Source organism: Leiobunum rupestre, chromosome 5 (assembly GCF_980474605.1).
Source record: "Leiobunum rupestre chromosome 5, qqLeiRupe1.1.hap1, whole genome shotgun sequence".
NCBI classification, from domain to species: Eukaryota; Metazoa; Arthropoda; class Arachnida; order Opiliones; family Sclerosomatidae; genus Leiobunum; species Leiobunum rupestre.
This window is the reverse complement of record NC_143388.1, coordinates 8,367,946-8,377,827: the sequence shown is the minus strand read 5'-3', so window position 1 is coordinate 8,377,827 and position 9,882 is coordinate 8,367,946.

Sequence of the window (9,882 nt, the reverse complement as noted above, 5' to 3'; positions counted from 1 at the left end):
TTCGTCAATTCCCTTACAAGGCTTCTTGAAGAAAAAAACTAGCCTTCTGTCACACTTATGACGTATGATAAATGTAAGAAAAACTTAAACAGTCCCTAGAAACCATTCGATTAAAATGTTTATTGACGTTTTATAAATAATTTAACATTAATTTAATATATTATTACCGTGGATAATAAATATTTACAATTTTGTTTGTGTGTTTAATTTGATATTATCAATCTCAAGTTAAGCGCGATAAAAGTTTCTTGACAAGAGGTGATTTATTTTGAAATTGTGCGGCATATCGGACCCTGTTTTCCCACGTGTACGGCATCGGAGGTGGCGTGTAACCGGGTGGAACATCGAAGACCGCCATGAATGGCGTATTCGTCGCTTGCGTTGGAGAAATGTCTCCGGTTAATTGCATTGCCAAGATTATTGCAAACATTCCGCACGCTATTTTGGAATTCTACGGTAGATAAAAACACACAATTGTAGTTATTATTAAACCACCTTGAGATAAAATATGTGTAAATAATTATTTTTTTTATACTTAGGGATAATGACTATGTCGAGACGATCCGTGGGTATCATGGTCGAATTTACCCATGGCACGAAAGTGGGTGTTTCAAAACGTTAGTTTTAGGGAACCCATAAGATACCGGGCTGATTTTTTTTTTGGGAGCAACGCTAACAGTCGTCTATACATAGTTATTATCTCGAAGCATGAATAAATACTATATTGGCGACACCTACTAAAAGAAATTTATTTTCTCATTATGTCGAGTGAAGTATCTTTAAAACGTTTCTCACATTATTTTTAGAATAATCAGTGAGTGGCGTAAATAGCGCCCCCGCAGACCCCGCGGCGCGGGGGGGGGCAAACGTTTATGATTAAAATTGGTGCTATTTAAAAGGGCCCCGAGTCGTTTTTCGCGGGGGGGGGGGGGAGCAGAGTTCCTAGTTACGCCACTGAGAATAATAGTGCACGAGCCATTCTGTGTTCAAACGATACAACTGTAGGTCTATAATTTTGTTATATAAGAGATGAAATAATTACTGGTAGTTTGTCTGTAGTGACGTAGAAATTACATCATACCCAAAATAATGATTATTGCTTCTAGCGAGAAAAATATGCAACTAAAAAGCCAAACTGCTCGCGACAGTCCGACGACTCACTGCACGCTCTCACTGTGACAAAGAGGCAAAGAGCACTTATTCGACTTAATGACTTAATCTAAAAACACATAAATGTTTAGTTTTATCAACAAATGGAAATCAGTAAAAACTGACACATTATGTTACGTGTTTTTTTACGTCCCATTAAAGGGGAACGGCCACGCTTTTCCAAATATCGCCTTATTTGCGTATCAAAAGATCAACAAGACGTTCAATATACTTACACGTAGGGTCAATGGAGGTAAGTGTGATCAAAATATTTTTTTGGTCGTTTACTTGAAATTACTCTTAAACTAAAAATAGCACCCTCTTTCAGAATTGGTACCACTTTATCCTACACAACCACGGAATCAAATATAATATCAATTAAATAGTGATATAAATATTAATTATTTAATTAAACTCTGTTACTATTTAATTTTTTTCGTAGCTGTAAAATAATATCTTCGTGTGGTTACACTTACCCCGCACCGCAAATTTTGAAAGACTTTTTTTCAGATTAAATTTTGAAAACCTCAAAATATTAGCAAAAACACAAAATTTTCCTAGCAGGTAAAAGGTTAAGCACACTACAAAATACCAAAATTTAAAACCGGTTTGTCAGTTAGAAAAAAAATTACAGAACTTTTCTTTTGGGCATAAAATTTCTAAACACGAGTAGAAGAGTATAACAAAATGCAATAACAACATAATGAGAAGGTTAGCTAAAAATAGGCTCCATCTGAAATCTATAGAGTAAATATTGTAATAGTTCGCGTTCTATTTTATCTCATACGCTTACTAAATGGATTACAAAATATCAGAAACTTTCACCTTAAGCGAGCCTTTGAATTATATTTATTCTCACAAATTATGGTTATTGATTTCAAGTACATTTCTCTATGAGTGTTGTATTAAGCGTGGCCTTCTTGTTTAAATGTTGCTCTTACGTCACAGTCTCTTATTACTTTTACAAGTCTACGAGCGCGCGCTGCAGTCGCCAGAGGAATATTTTTCTAGCGCGCGTATATAGAATATACTAATAAAACTGGGTCTTGTGACGTAAGAGCAATATTTTAACAAGTTGGGCAAGACCACTTTTTATTTTATAAAATCAACTATTAAATTGTAATTTAACACTTAATCCCCGAAGAACAAAATATTTTGGGAAAGAAGCGTAAACATATCCAAAATCAATACTTATACAGTTATAATTGCAACAACAACACGGAAATCCACTAAAATATTTTTTATTAGAAACGAGCTTTTGCAAATATCATAAGCCAGATTTTTAAAATCCCTTTAAATTCAATATTTATCAAAGTTACGGAAAAAATTTCAATAATTCACCATCATTAAAAATGAAATAATAAAAAAACCGTGTGCTAAAACGCGCTATAACTTGGTTTTTTTAGGTAACTATAGCGCCATTTACCCCAGCTTCTGTTATATCTGTAGGTAGAACTATGAAAAAAGGGGATCCACTATAAATAAGGAATTTTCGACACACTTTAATGTATTTTTCCGGTAATTTGGGCGAGGAATGTTAAACTTTTGGAAAAATAACCGATTAATCTAGAAGTATTTTGGAAACTTAAAATTTTATAAAATTGTAAAATAAATATCCTACCATTGCCTGTATTATCCACAAAACGGGAAGCTCGATTAGAAGTGCGTCAACACAAAGAGAAGTAATTCGTAGTACTGGTTCTCGAGATGAGGGTTTAAATATATATACCAGCCGGAGAAGGTCAGAGAGCAAATGCTCTTGCCCTGTAATAAAGGCCGGATTCGTCGATGTTTTTTTGGGTATTTCCAGGGTTTTTGTTTTGTTCAATAACCAGTCTTAATTTTTTTATTTAGCGTTAATTCTCAATAAGTAGGGCTGTAGGCTTATATTACGATCACCGCGAATTGGAGTCCATCCCAAAAATCCTTTCCACTCGTTATAAAATGGATGTCAAGGTAATTTTTCTTAGAAAGTTTCTTTGAAAGATAATCGGGATAATCACGAGACAAACCGCGTATAATTCAATACTTTTAATAAACTATTTTGAAACTCGTAACGGCCTTTCTTTTCTTAAATATTACGAAATTTCAATTAATCTTAATATAAATTGGATTTCAAATGTTATTTGTAAAAATGGTAGCCGCTGGCTAACCTAAGTACGTTGTTAAAGACCATGAAAGTATAATGATTAAGGTAATTTAAATTTTGTTTCTCTAAAAAAATGCAAAAAGGGAAACAAACATTAAGAGCGAAGCCCTGATAGGTTTGGTTTTAACGCTTTTATTTATACTAGATGGTGCCCATTTACACATTTAGCCGGAGAGGGAAAAAATACTTATTGATATATTTTAAAATAATGACTTCCAAAACTTTAAAAAAAAAAAAGGAAAACACAAAAAAATTCTGCTTAAAATGAAACACCAAAATAATTGTATTTTCACGGTTTTTAGATAAGTAGATATTTCTATTTTTCAGTCTACTAGCGCCAACTGGTAATCAGGGGCGTCGGAAGGAAGTTTTAGGATGTTAGGCCAGGTACGTGGGGCCTCAAAATTTATTTTTTTGGGGCCCTTATAACAACATTAGGGGACCAGCCTTTGATTTTATATGCCACTCTCGAGCACGTTCGGTGTCACGTGTTAAATTCACGAGACATGGGAGAAGCAAGTTGATAGTAAAAACCGTGATGGCGAGTCTAACTCGTAGGGGATTTACAGTTTTATGATCACTCTTTTGCACGTTTAAAGGCGAAATGTTTCTCATATCGTAAAACCTTTAATTTGAGACAATCCTTATTCTGTAACTTAGATTTTTTCCTGCTATTGAGTACTAGCAAACAGTGGCGGCGATCCCGTGGGGCCTCGAGCCCCCACAGGGGAAACCACACCGGGGCATAGTCCCCACATAAATAAAATTGCGGATAAATAGCAATCACTAAAAAAATTCTAATACCACTGTCCGAATTCAGTCTTTTTACAGAAGTTATTTTGATATTGAAGATGCAGGTAACATTAAAATTAAATAAGCATTATTTGATTTCGATAGATTCGTCGAAACACAAAATCGCGTCGGGTACAAGACGAGTCGTCTTGTACCCTGTTTTCCCCAATTATCTAGATAGCCTAAAATACCTTCGTAATGCATGTGACCAAGAAAGGCTTAATTTTCTAGCCTTAATCCATGAATTCATTGACGTTTGAAGTATTAGAAAGAACACTTTTTTATTAAATATTTAGAGCTCAAGTTTTAAAGGAAAAGTCCAGGTTTGGTAAAACTTGGGTCTATTTGAAAGATCATGTTTAAATAAACTCAAAAATAACAGTCGTAAAATTGTATCTTTTTTTAATGACGAGAAATTAATTTTTAAACGAGCGAAATTTACCGCCAAGCGAGCTGCCATTTTTTGTTTCGGGGTGACGTTTTAGGACTTTAATCACGCGTTGTTCGTGCTATAACAGGCTTTAACAGCGCTCTGTTCCCCGCGCGCGCTTGCTCCGCGTGCGGTCTGCGGAGGGAAGGCGAAAGAAAATGGCAGCTCGCTTGGCGGTAAATTTCGCTCGTTTAAAAATTAATTTCTCGTCATTAAAAAAAGATACAATTTTGCGACTGACATTTTTTAGTATATATAAACATAATCTTTCGAATAGACCCAAGTTTTACCCAACCTGGACTTTTCCTTTAAGAATATAAACATTTGATTAAAAAATAATGGCCTAGGCCTTCCACAAGAATTTTTTCCGATCGCCGCCGCTGCTAGCAAATCGGTTCGACTTTTAAAACTATAAATAAGGAGTAGAAACTATACCTTGATAAGGCTTTGGATTTTTATCAACATTCGAAATCTACACCGTTATGAATTTTCGGCTAGGAATAGATGTCGTAACATACCAAATCTTTCCCGAAGAGGGCGTTTACATTCCATATCTTGACTGCGTTCAGGAATTCTTATCAAACTCACCTTTGAGTAAACATTGAGTTACTCTACGGTTTTTCGTATTTCCGGTTTTGTCGTCACATTTCCAAAAGAAATTACCGGCTTTAGGAGCAGGCTAGTTCCGACGTTGTTCAACCTTGGAAAGATGGAGGGAAAAAATTTACTGCCCTACGTTTCAGAAACGCATTATCTCCAAAAATGGCATTTCGAGGTAAATCTTTCTTTTAGTCCGTAATCTAAATACGACAACGACGAGCGGAGGCGATCGGAAAACATTTTTGTGGGGGCCTGGGCCGGACCGGCGTCCCCCCCAGCCCCGTTCTTATAATCATCATGGGTGCATATATAAACCCCATTAACTATATCTCCTTAAGTACTAATTCCCGAAAAATAATGCTTCACATTAAAAAACAAAAGGATTACAGTAATGCAAAAAGTTTTAACCGCAATTTATTATTCAGAAAGATATGACAAACGTAAAATTGCCAGCAATCTTTACCACGGAAAATACGACATATTTCTAGATTTTTGTACGTGTAAACTAAAAGTAAAACTGGACTCGTAATCGAAGTATTGGCGCCTCACGGCGCCGCGCACTCACTTAGCTCGAGCCCTGGGGGCGCGTGGCGCCTCCCCAACCCCATACAAAACATTTCATGGGCCATCTATAACGCGACCTAGAGGACAGTACCAAGACTTACGCATCAAGTATATAATTTTAAATTAACTATATCTCCTTAAGTATTCATTTCCGAAAAATAATTTTAACGGCAATAGATTCCTTGTGAAAAATACTATATTATAGCACAATCAAAACAAATATATAGGAGGGGGCGCTATTCTTGAAAATGGCCAGTTCGCACTAGTTTTGCCAAAGTATGCAAAATATTCTTTCCGCAAAATAGGTCTTGAAAATGGTAAGTTCGCACTAGTTTTGCAAAAGTATGCAAAATATTCTTTCCGCAAAATAGGTCTTGAAAATGGCCAGTTCGCACTAGTTTTGCAAAAGTATGCAAAATATTCTTTCCGCAAAATAGGTCTTGAAAATGGTAAGTTCGCACTAGTTTTGCAAAAGTATGCAAAATATTCTTTCCGCAAAATAGGACTTGAAAATGGCAAGAACCTATATATGTATAAGAACGTTGAACCAAAGGCGTCGCTTGGGCCATGACTTAATCGGTTTCAGAATAACTCCGCCCTAAAATCCGCGTGCAGCGCGCGCTTGAACTAAAACGGTTTTAACCTTTAGCGCGCGCCACGTGCGGTTTTTTGGACGGAGTTATTCTGTAACCGATTAAATCAAGGCACCGGGCGCCAATTTGATCGTTCAACGTTCTTATACATATATACGTTCTTGAAAATGGTAAGTTCGCACTAGCGTACCTAGTATCGAGCCAAAAAGTTTTAACCGCAATTTATTATTTAGAAAGATATGATAAATATAAAGTTGTTACTTGCCAGCAATTTTTACCTCTTAAAATACGACATATTTTGAGATTTTCTCGGGAAATACGAGATTTTTGTACATGTTGGATAAGGTAGGACTGATGACGAATTACATTTAACGGCAAGATATTACTAAATTTTTAAAAAGTGTCCAAACCGAAAATGTTTTTTTCTTACGGCAAATTCAAATCGATAGATACTATGTACGATTTCACTGGAAACGATGTCCGTAGGTTGGGTTAATATATGCATCCAGGAGGAGGGAAAACTCCTTCGTGTGGGACCGATTAATCTCGCAGTCGCCCCCCTTCCTTGTTTAATTCGCACCACAAGAGACTATACTAGGTACTGTCCTCTAGGTCGTGTTATAGATGGCACAGCTTGATTAGCAAGAATGGGGCTGGGGTGGCGCCGTGCGCCCCCAGCGCTCGAGCGAAGTGAGTGCGCGGCGCCGTTTGGCACCGATGTATAGTCTTTGGGCAATTTTTAATTAACTTTTTAAATAATGCTTTGCGGGGAATAATTTTTGCACCATTGGAATCTCCTTAAAAAGTACTTTAAGGGGGGTCGAGAAAGGGGAGCAAAGGGAGTGGCGGGGCTATTGTTCCAATCCATTACCACTCCCAACAAATAAAGAAAGGCCGATTTCCGAAAGGGCAAAAACGGCGCGACGGCGAGCTCTCTTCGCCCCGGAGTGAATTCTACGCCCCGAACCGTTCGGTTCGTACATCTTTAAAATTAGTATATCTTTAAAAATAATTGCTAATAATTTTTGCACCATTAAGTTCCCCTTAATAAGTACGTTGATAAGGTGGAACTAAAAAGTGGGAAACATGAGGCGGGGCTATTGATCCAAATAGCCAGCAGGCAGGGAGCATAGGTCACCGCCAAGAGCTGGGCTCGAGCTCACCTCACTGAATTCGTATGTGAGCTTATAGATGGTCTCGGGCTCACCCTGGGCTCACCAATTATTTTTCGGGTCTCGGGCTCGAGCTCGCAATCTATATTTCGCCGCCGATGTGAGGTCTCGAGCTCAGTAGATTTAAAACCTACAAACCGTCTCGGGCTCGGACTCAATGTAGCTACTTACAAATAAAATTGTGGCCTCGAGCTCGGTCTCACTATGTTTTAAAACTACTAAAGGCTCAAGCTCGAGCTCGATGTTTCGTCGCACAATTTATTTATCAAATAGCCCAATTAGTGTTTTCGAGCTCCATTCCGGCATTACTGGCGCACCTGGAAGACAGTCGGGGGCGGTCAGGAAGCTCTGAGCCCGGGAATCCTGGCGGCGCTAGGCCGGGCTAGCTTTTATCACTTTTTTTGCCGAAATAAATTTCGAACGTAGGCTTAGGGCTAAACAATATCGCGAATTGGAAGGAGATCGAGCTCATCCTCAGATACGAAAGCTGTATTCCAATCGATCTCGGGATCGGGCTCAATCGTAATCGTGAGTTGAGCTCGGGCTCACCTCAGATATGAAAACTATCAAGTTTTATGTAGAGCTCAAGGTAGAGCTCTTAGTACGTTAATTATTAAAAGGGGCTCGGGCTGGAGCTCCAAGTAATGTGATACATGAAATGGGTTCAAGCTTGAGCTCGAAGTTATTTTGCATTTTAACAGGGGCTCAAGCTCAGGCTCACTAGTTACAATATGCGTTCCACAATACCTCAGCTCGGGCTCGGTTTTAACGTGAAAACTTATCGGTCTCGTCTCATGCTCACAATATTTATTTAAAATACCTGAGCTCGGTCGCAAATTGACCTATGGCAATGAGATTATAAATATTTCCCTGATTACTATTTTTCCTCACTTTTATTTCTGTGGGGGCTCTGCCCTCGTTTGTTTTTCCCTGTGGGGGCTAGAGCCCCAGAGCCCCCACGGGATCTCCGTCACTGATCAACGACTATCGCGAAAAATAAGTAAATCTCAGAATAATTGGACATATTGCGTTTTGTACGTTTATATTTGGCTAAAACTCTTGGCAGAAACGCATTATGTGGTATAATAATACTGAGTAACGGCCATTGTGACTGTTGAAATTATACCAAATTAAGACTCTAATTGGTTAATAACGACAAAATTCGTTTCTGTAAATTTCTGACGGTCGTTAATACGTTTCTGCGGAGTATTTTCGAAACTTTTCGATTTTAATGCGTTTTTGCATTTTCCCAGACCAGATAGAAAAATACGGATTTCAAATTTAGAATCAGCGCCCTAAAATTAGTATGAGGTTTCTGAAACGTAGGGCAGTTTACTTAAACCGCTGACGGTCTTCTTTTTTTTTGTATTGTAACAATTCAATCCGCTCGTCCACTTTATTAATCATGGGCGAGATATGTGTTACGGGAACGCAAACGGGGGGGTTACTTGGCGATAGGGTTGGGACATCCGTGGCGGAAGTATGACAACCACCTGTTTGGTAATTAGTGGTCGTCCTCACACGGCCATCCACAAACTCTGCCTCCAAGACGCTTGGTATTACAGGAGTAAGCCAATACTCCCGGCTATTTAGATGAATCGATCAAAATTTAAACCGCCATTAGCAAAATAAAATGAATAATAGTTCGTAATTCTTAGGATAGATGGCTTGGCCGTTCTAGGCAAAGTCACGTGAGTACCATCTTTTCAGCCTCCCTGGTCTTTATTGTTTCACCTATTAAAAGATTAAGTAAAAACATCTTTTATGGTAGACGCTCTTAACTGATAATTTTTTAAGTTCCACATTAACGCCAAATTTCATATTACGGACGCTTGCAATTTTCTAACACCCAGTTTTAACGCTGTCGTGGGCATCGATTCTTTTGCGTGTCTTATCGTTCAGGTCATTATTTCATAAACTGTAAAAGACATTTTTCAATTTTACGATGTATATTTGAGGGACATATTAAAAGCGAATCTGTAGCTTTGACTGTCTAAAGATTAAAAATGAATAAAACATAAATACATTAATTTTAATCTTGATTTTTAGTACACGCTGTTAGCGATTGATTTTCATCTCGTGTATATTGATATTTAGTACCGGAAACGTAATTTTCCTGTTAATTTCTCCGTTCTTGGAAAAACAGTTTTTCCATTTATAGGCTTATAACAATTAGCCTAATGAGGAAATTGTCAATCATTTATTGAAAACGGTGCCGAAAAGCCAAAATTTAACAGACTTCCCGCCAACTGGAGTTGACGCCTCAAGGGGGAACAAGGTGCTGTCCGTTCTGACCACCAGTTACTCGATCCAATGCGCTACCATGAATCAACAATCTATCGGAACATGGATTAATTAACGTATATTATGACTCGGCTCCGTTAGTGCTCGGCAGTCGATTAATTTTTATCCATGAATAAAATAAGCTCGGCT